Consider the following 12,500-nt stretch of genomic DNA (forward strand, 5'->3'; position numbering starts at 1 on the left):
GAGGACTACCCTGCGCCTCATAAAGTTACATTATCTTCATCGTCTGGGGGGGGGGGGGGGGGGGGGGTCAAAACCCTGACCAGAGCCTCGCCCCTGGACCTCATCGGGGCCTGGCCGGTGTAACACGAGACAATTACTCCCACGAGATCTTTATTCCGGAGTAAAAATTTCGGACGAAAATGTTACTCCCTTTACAAAAAAAACAAACCACTCCCCCCCCCCCCCCCCACCCTCCATAACACGAGAAAATTACTCCCCACGACAGGTGTGTTCCGAGTAAACATTTCCTACGAAAATGTTACTCCCCTGACGAATAAATAACGAATACATTACTCCACTCTTACACGAGCAATTTACTGCCCACGCCAGGTGTACGCAACTTTTACTCCATTGTCCGCTGTTAGTCTTGGTCGTTGAAGGGGTGGAGGGAGGGTAGCGCGACATTCGTTTACCGGAGATCACATATTGGCATTATCCCTTCGCCCGCATCCCATTTTCGCGTACGAGATTTTTATTGGAAGGACAAATTTGGGGAGTAAACATGTCGTGAAGGGAGTAATTGTTTCGTTCCTTGGGGAGTTTGTTTTTCGTACGACAGGTGTACTCGGAGTAAAAATGTCGTACCCCGGAGTCAAATGTTCGTGGAGTAAACATGTCGTGTTACATCGGCCCCTGGACCCCCGTCCACAATTGTGACCCTCCACCACGGAATGAGTCGCATGTCACCTTTGCATGATTTTGTACATTTTGCTAAAGAGTTTTTTGTGCTCTATCCAGTGATGAAAACCGTTTTAGAAAAGAGCGAAAACTGTTTGAGTTATAAGCCTGTGACTAAGGCGACCCTCACACTGTTACCAGACACTCCCCGGACTTATATTAAGCTTAGCGCAGAACCGCGCGAGGTGACATGCGACTCATTTCGTGGTGGAGGGTCACAATTTGGACCCCTCCATTTCCCCTTAAGCCGCCACTGCTAAAGTCACGTTAGTGTGGTAGCAGCCCTTTTTTTCTCGCGTACAGGCTGCGCAGGGGCGGATCCAGGGGGGGGGGGGGGGTCCGGATCCGCCTCCCCCCCCCCCCCCCCCCCCCCCCTTGCCTAAAAAAAAAGAGAAAAAAAACCAAGAAAAAAAAATTGAAAGAAAAGAAAAACTGATGGCTGAATTGCACCAGATTGCTCCATTTTCCTTGATTTTTATCAACATGTTCCGGCCTTTGTCTTCTCAGTGACGGTTTCGGAAAGTAATTAGGTAATGTGTTGGCTCAGGTTGCACCAGATCGGTCATTTATCCTTGTTTTGATCCAAATTTGTCTTCTTTAATGTACTTTTTGGAAGGTGTGTTATGGGAAGTTTCTTGGCTCAGATTGCTCCATTTGCCATGTTTATATCAACATTATCCGGGGGGGGGGGGGGGGGTCCCCTAGGAGGTCCGAAGCGGGGGGTCCCCTAGGAGGTTCGTCGAATTGTGCCAACAATACATGTGGAAACCCCCCACTTAAAACTGATGTGATCCGCCCCTGCTGCGACACATCCTCCCTCACGTACTTGACGTGAAGCTGTACCTCCTCTTTGTCTTTGTAGGAGAGAAAACTTACCTATGAGAGCTGTCCCAACTCTCTGCGCTCTCTCCGGGAATGTTGGTATTGTATTTGTTATACTTTTAGATACTCTATTATCCTATGCTGGGAAATTTGGGTCGCTTCCTTGCAGTGGAAAGCTAGCAGCAACAAGAGTCGCGCTACCCTGCTGCGTGCATGTTTAGTTGTAATCAGCTACCTGCACTTATGGCAGAATGAACGAGGCCTTTTACATGCCACTGTGATGACACGGGGGTGGTACATGGATACCGTCTCTGAGTCTGCATATAAAGTGGACCCGTGTCCGTCCCTGCCGGGATTCAAAACCTGCGACCTTATGCCCCTGTCACACTTGACCGGACAGAGCCTCCGAACGTGAAACGGATGGCATATTTGTTTATCCGTTGGCAAAGTGGTCAGTCTGGTAGAAAAATCCAAACCACGGCCGTATTTGCACCGAACATGGAACGGTTGAAACGTACCGGTAACGAACATGTAACGCACGGCTACAGTTCAACCAGCCAAGTGTCTCCGAATGATTGACGAACAACCAACGAACATGAACCGGCCAATCAGAACGCGCACAGGATTCATTCCGGACAAACCGAACACATAATGAACATCAACAGGCGCGTGCAGGAAACAACAACGTGTATACATTTTTTTTTTTATATGCCCTGGGATGATCAGGTTCTTCCGGTAGTCAGTTCCTCCCCCTGTAGTTGTCCTGCAGGTATTCTGTAGGTATGCTGTATTCATCAGTTCTGTACGTTTTATCCGTTGTTCAATTCGTTTGTCTATTTGTCGTGTCCGGTGTTTATCCTGCAGGCATCCTGTGTTTGTCCGTTGGGTGTTCGTTTAAGATCTGGTTAATGCGCGGCGTATGCGTTCAAGTTCCATCTGCGGACTGGATAACGTATCCCCCCCCCCCCCCCCCCCCGTACACCTACAGCACATAAACGAAGGAATTACGAACACTGACAGGAGATATACAGGACAGAACGGACATGCACAGGACAGCCAACGAATATTCGTGTTCGTCACTGTCCGTTTCAAGTTTTGTGCATGCACAAAACTTTCTAATGGATGCAGGCGGACACACCGCACATCAGCTGACATGAAACGAATGTTCCGAACATAAAACGGACATAAAACGAACATAAAACAAACATTGACGAACATCTCCGGATAAACAAATATGTCATCCGTTACACGTTCAGAGGCTCTATCCGGTCAAGTGTGACAAGGCCTTAAGGATCACAAGTCCAGTGCTCTACCAAGTGAGCTACCCCTATACCGGAAAATACTGCTGTTCGCGCCTATTACGTTGTACATTATGTCATACAGTGTACGCTCACAGTCTCCCAATGATCCGTTTCTTCTTGGTGCAATGCCAAAGAACAAAAGGTTGTTTCTTCGACTGTGGTTCTCAAGGCTGTTCAGTTTGTCTTCGATGATGTTTGCTCGTAAATAGTTGTCATCACTGCGCAGGCGATCACACTCATTCAACAATGCATTGATGTGTTCTTCCTGTTCTTCTTACTTGTTTTCTACTTTGGTTAGTTGTGGGTCGAGTTTCATTTAAATGCCAGTAAACTCTGTCGCATACCTTGCCTGTGTAGATGCAAGCGAAGCGTCACCCGTCTCCAGTCTACCAATGGCCGTTGTGACTGTGGCGAACGTTTCGTTAATTCGACGGAAGCCATCGATATAGTCGTTGTCGTTGTCGATGTTGTTGTTGTTGTTGTTGCTGTTGTTGTTGTTGTTGTTGTTGTTGTTTTGGTGGTGGTGGTGGTGATGGAGGTGGTGGTGGTTGTTGTTGGTTGCAGTAGGATCCGAAGTTAGCACTGTTGTTGCTGGTTGAGACACGATCACATTTTTCCCAGCGGAGCCCGGTTTTGGCTCTACACCGCCCATAAGCAGCATAACAAGTAACATTGTAATTCAATCGAGTTGGCATAACAATGAACAATAGTTGATGAATGGTCAGAATGCCCCAACTCTTAAAAAATTACCGGTCATCATTTGTCGATGAACACAACAGTGATGATTTTGCAAAGAAAAACTGGGAAGAAGGTTTATCCCCGATGAAAAGTGTGTTCTCCTCTCAACTCAGGTGTTATCTTTAACTCTGAACGCACGAGATAGGCTTTCCCCTGAGCTGTAGGGAATCCAACGCCCTGTGTGTGTGTGTCTGTGTGTGTGTGTGTGTGTGTGTGTGTGTGTGTGTGTGTGTTTCTGACGGGAGCCTTGAAGGCTTCGCCTCTTGTTCTTATTTGTTTTCCCTTTTTTCCCCACTGATTTGAAGGCCCCATCCTTCCCGTGATAACCATCAGGTAAGCCAGATCATTTGCCAAATTAAACTGTGTCATTCCTCTTCAGTTTCTGTTCTTTCATTTTTACATTTAGTCAAGCTTTGACTAAATGTTTTAACATAGAGGGGGAATCGAGACGAAAGTCGTGGTGTATGTGTGTGTGTGTGTGTGTGTGTGTATGTGTGTGTGTGTGTGTGTGTGTGTGTGTGTGTGTGTGTCTGTGTGTCTGTGCGTGTGTCTGTGCGTGTGTGTGTGTAGAGCGATTCAAAGTAAACTACTGGACCGATCTTTATGAAATTTTACATGAGAGTTCCTGGGTATGATATCCCCGGACGTTTTTTTTTTCGTTTTTTCGATAAATGTCTTTTATGACGTCATATCCGGCTTTTTGTAAAAGTTGAGGCGGCAATGATTGAAATTTTGGCCAAGCAATCTGCGACGAAGGCCGGACTTCGGTATTGCATTTCAGCATGGAGGCTCAAAAATTAATTAATGACTTTGGTCATTAAAAACTCTGAACATTGTAATTAACATTATTTTTTTTATAAAACGATCCAAAATTACATTTATTTTATTCTTTATCATGTTCTGATTCCAAAAACATATCAATATGTTATATTCGGATTAAAAACAAGCTCTGAAAATTAAAAATATGAAAATTATGATTACAATTATATTTCCGAAATCGTTTTAAAAACAATTTCATCTTATTTCTTGTCGGTTCCTGATTCCAAAAACATATAGATATAATATGTTTGGATTAAAAACACGCTCACAAAGTTCAAACGAAGAGAGGTACAGTAAAGCGTGCTATGCAGCACAGCGCAACCGCTACCGCGCTAAACAGGCTCGTCACTTTCACTGCCTTTTGCACTAGCGGCGGATTACGGTCATTGGGAAAAAATGCAGTTCGTTCAGTTTCATTCTGTGAGTTCCACAGCTTGATTAAATGTAGTAATTTCGCCTTTACGCGACTTGTTCATTTTCATTTTTCATTTTCATTTTCATTTTCATTACTTTATTTCTGTATTGTCCCATCGCTGGGAAATTCGGTGGAATGTGGAAAGCTAGCAGTTACAAAGGTGTGTGTGTGTTTGTGTGTGTGTGTGTGTGTGTGTGTGTGTGTGTGTGTGTGTAAGTGTGTGTGTGTGTGTGCGTGTGCGTATGTGTGTGTGAGTGTGTGTGTGTGCGTGTGCGTGTGTGTGAAATGCAATACCGAAGTCCGGGCTTCGTCGAAAAGTACTTGACCAAAATTTCAACCAATTTGGTTGAAAAATGAGAGCGTGACAGTGCCGCCTCAACTTTCACGAAAAGCCGGATATGACGTCATCAAAGACATTTATCCAAAAAAAGAAAAAAACGTTCGGGGATATCAATCCCAGGAACTCTCATGTAAAATTTCATAAAGATCGGTGCAGTAGTTTGGTCTGAATCGCTCTACACACACGCACACACACACACACACACACACACACACACACACGAATAATGTAACGTTATTGAAGATGAAATTCACTTCCTAGACGGATGTCAAAAGTTCACTGAACTGCGAAATGATTTTATAAAGGATCTATCAAATATAGATATAAAGTATTCCAACAATAAACCTAGTGAAGTATTTTGCGAAGACAGAATACAAATTCGTCCAGGAAAGTTTATTTCAGATTGTTTTAATCGCTCTTTGTGTCAATAACCAATTTGGTTCCGACAATAAAATATATTCTATTCTATTCTATTCTATTCACACACACACACACACATACACACACACACATACACCACGACCCTCGTTTCGATTCCCCCTCTATGTTAAAACATTTAGTCAAAACTTGACTAAAATGTAAAAACATTGTCTTTCATAATAAAGGTAAGTTGTTGAAAGTGTAGAGGGTGTGGATAGTTAACATAGTCCGTGTTCATGTTTACGTAGTTAACATAGTCCGTGTCCATGTTTTAGAATGTTGATAGTTAACATAGTCCGTGTTCATGTTTTACAATGTTGATAGTTAACAGAGTCCGTGTTCATGTTCCCTCGTAGCTTTGAGCTTTAGAACTCACAGTCGTCAGTCAATCGCAGGGGCAGAGCCAATCAGAACGCGTCGTTGCGGCCTTCACGCCGTGACGTAAAAAAAACGGCGGACAGTGGCAGACAGCGTCTCTTCGTCGATTCAAAACTTACTAGTGGTACCCGTGCTACGCACTTTGTGTGCTGCGCATGCGATGTCATTTTGTTGGTTATGTGCTTGTGAAAATGTTGTTTGCACCCCTCCCCCCCCCCCCCCTGCACATTATTCCGCATATAATGAATTATATTCTCTTGGGGAGCATGGGTTTCAATACATTTTGTTATTAATGAGATGCCATTTCATGATATGTGTGAATTTATATATTTAATCATTTTAACTTTATGTAATCAATGTTTGTATCTTATTAAACGAAGATCTAATGAGTTAAGGTGTTTGTTGCCATGAGTGTTTGTAGCAAGTTTGATGATTGGGAATTGCCATAGCTCAGTCTGGGATAGTTTGCACTCGTCCCCAAACAACTGAAGGACCATAGTTTGTTTACAGAAAGCTATAGACTGAGCCGTGAGATCCAGCCATTTATCTTGCCAGAGATCCGCATGGGATGTGTTGTTGATACTTGCAAAATTTAACAAAGCATCTATTTTGAAAAATATTTACTTAAACCAACAATACATCCATGTGGAGCACTGGTTACTTGAGGGATTACTGTGGTAATTGTGACCAAACGCCGCAAAAGGAAATCACACAATATCACAATTGTAATCATTTTAACACTTTAATAAAATTAACGAAAGAGATTATTAAAAATTGAAAAACCAAATTTATTTCACAAAAAAACACCAACAAAATAGTAGTTTTGTTATGACACGATAGTGACATCTCAAACACACACACACACACACACACACACACACACACACACACACACACACACAATCGAGTGCAGCATCCATGAACACACACACAGACAAACACACACACAATAAATGTACGTCCAATGGAACGTGTGCGCGTGTGTGTGGATGCTGTTTTCAGGTAATAGAACCCCCCACATGTATGGCCTATGCCATGGGTTAGAGAAGTAGAAAAAGCAAGATTCGTTCACCCCCCCCCCCCCCCCCCCCACATGTAATGCGCCATGGGTCATAGATTTTTACGAAATGGAAATCTAAAACGTCCAAAATATATAATGATTCAAACGCATATTCAGACCTGGGAACCCCTGTTTTGCACTTTGACTATTCTCTGTTTCTCAAACAAACTTGGTGTATTATCAAAAAAATGAGCGTACTCCACACAGCGTGTATCCATGATTAAAACATGCCTCATGCGCGTCAAAATGGCGGGGGGAGACTGCAAATTCTCTATCTCTATAGTATAACCCCTGTGGCAGAATACAGCAAGGTTAGGAACACTTTACGAAAGTTTTACAGACTGATAAATGGGATTTACCTGTAGAGCCAGTTGATGCGACAGCAGATTGACAGCTGTCTCGATTCAAAGCTGGGCAGAAGCAAGCGGTCCGAATGTTGCCACGCTTTAGGTCTGACTAAAGACTGCGCGACCGCACGCGACTATACAAACAAACAAAATAAAATACAGCAGGAATGACGTTTGCATGAATCCATGATTACGTCTACATGAACAACAGTGATAAAAGTGCGCATCTCTTCCCAGCCGTGCAGCGCTTTGAAAGTTGGAAGCATTAAAATTTAAACGGGTAAAAGCCATCGTGAAGATACGAAAAAAAAAGGTATGACGTCTAAAATACATAATCATTCAAACGCATAGTATAACAACAGAAAATATATTCATGGTTCACACCACACACACACACTCTCGAGTGCACACATCCATGCTTATTTAAAGTCATGTACACACACACACACACACACACACACAATCGAGTGCACACATCCATGCACATGGAATCAATCAATACACAATTAAATGACACATATGGAAAACGTATGATGAACATGAACATGGCAAGTAATTCACACCGTTACCTACTATAAAATTGATGATATATATATACCACTCACTTGCTATTCGCCTAAAAGCTTGCAGTGTGCTGTGACACATATAAGAAACCAGAAGAAAAAAGGACTTTACTTTGGCGAAAAGAGCATATGCTGCTTATTTTTGTACATAACTGCTATAACTGTATTTTTTCCGAACACTTACATGTAAAAAACATGGAGATATATCTTACCATTTCACTAAGACAGCCAAAATAACGGTCAAATTAAGGGGAGATCATGATGACGTACATGTCTATGGTTGCACCGTGGGGAAATATTTAGTCGCTGGAACCTATAAGGTTATACGGCGACTTATCAGATGATAATGTTTCGAACTTATCTTTTAAAAATTAAGTAAACAAATCTATGGAATATTTTGGAGTTCCATTAACAGATAAACAGATCTATCTATCTTCTTATTATTTTAGGTTCGTCTGGGGTAGAGAAATAAAACACACAGCTAGGTTCGTCTGAGGTGCGGTCGCGTAGTGTTTAGTCAAACCGTTCGCTTTCGGCCAATGGGATAGCTGGGATATTCTGTCTGCTACGACATTTCACGTTAAAAAGGCCTCAAAAAGCCATTTCGCTTTCGAAGTCGTCAATCTAACCCAGCCTATCGTCTTCATCGCGATCCGTTACTACGGGAAAACCGAGGGACAGGGTCCAAACCGGCGGGGTTTGGTAGGAGATACGTCCACACGGCGAAAAAGGCCACGCGTATTGAAGTTGAAGAAGAACCAATCACAGATCTCTTTCGGCGAGGTCAAAGTTCAGGTCAAAGTTCACTGTTGTCTGCTCAAATTTGCGAGACAAACCTCTTCAAACTTTGTTCGTGGACAAAATTGGAAGTCGGGACCTAGCGGAATCGATTTCCTGGGTCACGTTGGCATAGTAACCGAAGGAGAAGGCACAAATCCGCGCGGTTTGGTCACAGGAATCGAAAAACCACCGAAAACCCTACCAGTATTATATAGTAGATTGGAAGAACAGTTTCTTACTCAGATCAGATATAAAGGAGACGTTTTAGGCGTATACAGCGGTCGGGAAACAGTAATTACAACTGTCTGGGAACTTTATTTCTCGCAAAGGCGTAACATTGCTGAAAGGTATTTTTCAGAAAGGTAGAGCGATGTTCGAACATTAGCGTCTGCTCTCGCAAAGCGCGTTTGCCGTGTTCACTGTGACACGTCACTTCCGCACCGCTCGTGTGGAGTTATCGTTCGTCAATCGTAAGTCAATCGTTCGTCTATCGTTCATCGTGTGACGGGTCAATGACCTACGATGTGATGTGCGATCGGCTCAAGATTGAATCGCGCGATTGAATCTCAACGATTGAATCGCGTATGTGACTGAAGCTTTAGTGTGTGTGTGTGTGTGTGTGTGTGTGTGTGTGTGTGTGTGTGTGTGTGTGTGTGTATGTATGTGTGTGTGTGTGTGTGTGTGTGTGTGTGTGTGTGTGTGTCCTTCGCTGTGCAATAGCTTGGTTGGGTGACTGTGCCAAAGGCATTTCACTTCCACTTCATTAAAAAAAAAATGTTTGCAAATTAAAAATATGTTACGTAGACTAAGAGAAATTAGAGGTTGATCAGTTGGGGTCCTTAGTTTGAACAGCAGACTTGAACATGTGTAAATCAGTCTTGCCTTTGAAATTAAAGCCACTCCGTACTAGAAATTGATGGAGGGGGTACTAAACATATAAAGAGCGGGTCCCGGGACGCACTAATGTTTCGTTATCGTGCGTCCCGTAGGTACTCTTTTCAGAATGTAGTCGTCAGCTAACTTTACAAAAGAAAGACCAGAATTCAAGCTGAAAGTGTGCGTGTGTGTTGCATTTAACAAGGCACACTTGAAGTATCTTTCTAGAATCTTCTGGTGATCAAATAAAACCTTTCCACATCCCAATTGTCGCGATCACAATGCGTTATAGCCTATGTACACAGCGGGTTTGGGGATCCGGGACTCTCGGGACCCTCTAAATCTCGACTTAGGGGATCCATGGACCCTCTAAACATAAGAAACGGGGTTCCCGGGACCCTCTAGGACAGGCGTATAACGTTGTGCTGGAATTGTATTTTGGATTCAGAGGTGCACAATGATATGATTTTGCAGATATAGAGTAGGATTGAAAGCGCAAATGACTAAATTGATCATGTATGAAAAAGTGGCTCACACGGGGCCTCGATGGCTCGGGGGTTGAATAAATAACGATAACTGGTGTGTGGTTTATGCGTGCGTAATAGCAATTCAAGTTATCTGTAAGTGTCATTTAATGTTGTTGAATGCTATTGTGAGTGTGTCCCATAAGGTAAGTATTGCTGTTTTAGTAAAAGATGTCATCGTTTTGCAAACCTCCTGTGAGGCGGAGTGGGGATTTAAGATACTTGCTTTCTTTGTATGATGAGAAACCACATATTGTCAAGGCAGCAGAATCGTACGATGTCACAACGATCACTCCCTTCCATAATTTAGGAATCTGTGAGGATGAGTTTGTTTGTTTGTTTGCTTGACGCCCAGTCCACCACGAAGGGTGATATCAGTGCGGTGCTGCTTTGACATTTGCGCCACACACAAGACAGAAGTCGCAGCACAGGCTTCATGTCTCACCCAGTCACATTATTATGACACCGGACCAACCAATCCTAGCACTAACCCCATAATGCCAGACGCCAGGCGGAGCAGCCTCCAGATTGCCAATTTTAAAGTCTCAGGTATGACCCGGCCGGGGTTCGAACCCACGACCTCCCGCTCGCTGGGCGGACGCCTTACCACTAGGCCACCGTGTTGCGGTGTGAGGATGAGTGAGTGACAGTTGTTTACATTGGCCTAACAGAATGTGTTTTGTTACAGGAATAGAATCACATCTGACTCTCCGATGCTGAAACGTTGTCACACTGAAACGCAAGTTGCAATTCAAGATGTGGGAAGTATATAGCTAAGTATTTTCAAAGCAGATAGATCGAGGCACTGCCTTACTGTCTTTTGATCTGTATTAAGTTCAGTCTTCGCAGTTTAACACGGGGCGGGGATGTAGCTCAGTCGGTAGCGCGCTGGATTTGTATCCAGTTGGCCGCTGTCAGCGTGAGTTCGTCCCCACGTTCGGCGAGAGATTTATTTCTCAGAGTCAACTTTGTGTGCAGACTCTCCTCGGTGTCCGAATACCCCCGTGTGTACACGCAAGCACAAGACCAAGTGCGCACGAAAAAGATCCTGTAATCCATGTCAGAGTTCGGTGGGTTATAGAAACACGAAAATACCCAGCATGCTTCCTCCGAAAGCGGCGTATGGCTGCCTAAATGGCGGGGTAAAAACGGTCATACACGTAAAAGCAGTAGGAGTTTCAGCCCATGAACGAACAAACAAACAAAGAGTTAAACACAAATCAAGATACCAATATATAAAACTGTGCCAGAAAATTATTGCAACAGGTTTCTCTCCCAAATTAAAGCATTAATTCCCGTGTCATTTCATCCAATCTGTACATGCCAGTTAAGGACGTTCACTTGACTATCTGCATCCCCTTTCGGATTAAAGAATTATTTTACAGGGATTACGTGACCGACGATCAAATAAGGGTACCCTCAAAATCGACCAGACAAAAACGGAAGGGCTCCATTAAAAATCGAAAAAAAAATAACAATAGGCAAAACTTTGCAACTTTTACATACAAGAAGCCCAGGAATAACATACTTCGGAAAGAAGGCTCAAACACACACACGCACGTACGCACGCACGCACGCACGCACGCACACACGCACACACACACACACGCGCACACACACACACACACACACACACACACACACACACACACACACACACACACACACACACACACACTTAGAGGCACATTAACACACTTTTGAACTTGTGGCCCCTGTAGGTTTGGCCCCGGGGCCATCTAGGACCCATTGATAGCCCCGAAGAGCAAAAAAAAAAAAAATATTTTTGTTTACCTTGAAGGAAGGAAGACGAGAAAACTACAAACACCCCAAAGAAACAACTCACAATATATACTATTCTGGTAAGGTGACAAATAGTCCATGCCTTCATTATTAGTCGATGCTGCCAACAATGACGGAATAAACGACCAGCAGACTCACACACACATGTACCCGACAAGGACAGTGTCCGTGAATTGCCGATACGATATATACACACACACACACACACACACACACACACACACACACACACACACACACACACACACACACATACACACACACACACACACTCACACACGTTTACCCGACAAGGACTGTGTTCGTGAATTGCCGATACGATATATACACACACACACACACACACACACACACACACACACACACACACACTCACACACGTTTACCCGACAAGGACTGTGTTCGTGAATTGCCGATACGATATATATACACACACACACACACACACACACACACACACACACACACACACACACACACACACACACACACACACACACACACATTTACCCGACAAGGACTGTGTTTGTGAATTGCCGATACGATACACACCCACCTAAAGTGTGGATGGTTACCTAAGAGGCGGCACTGGGTGCA

This window comes from Littorina saxatilis, linkage group LG3 (genome assembly GCF_037325665.1).
Source record: "Littorina saxatilis isolate snail1 linkage group LG3, US_GU_Lsax_2.0, whole genome shotgun sequence".
Taxonomy (NCBI): domain Eukaryota; kingdom Metazoa; phylum Mollusca; class Gastropoda; order Littorinimorpha; family Littorinidae; genus Littorina; species Littorina saxatilis.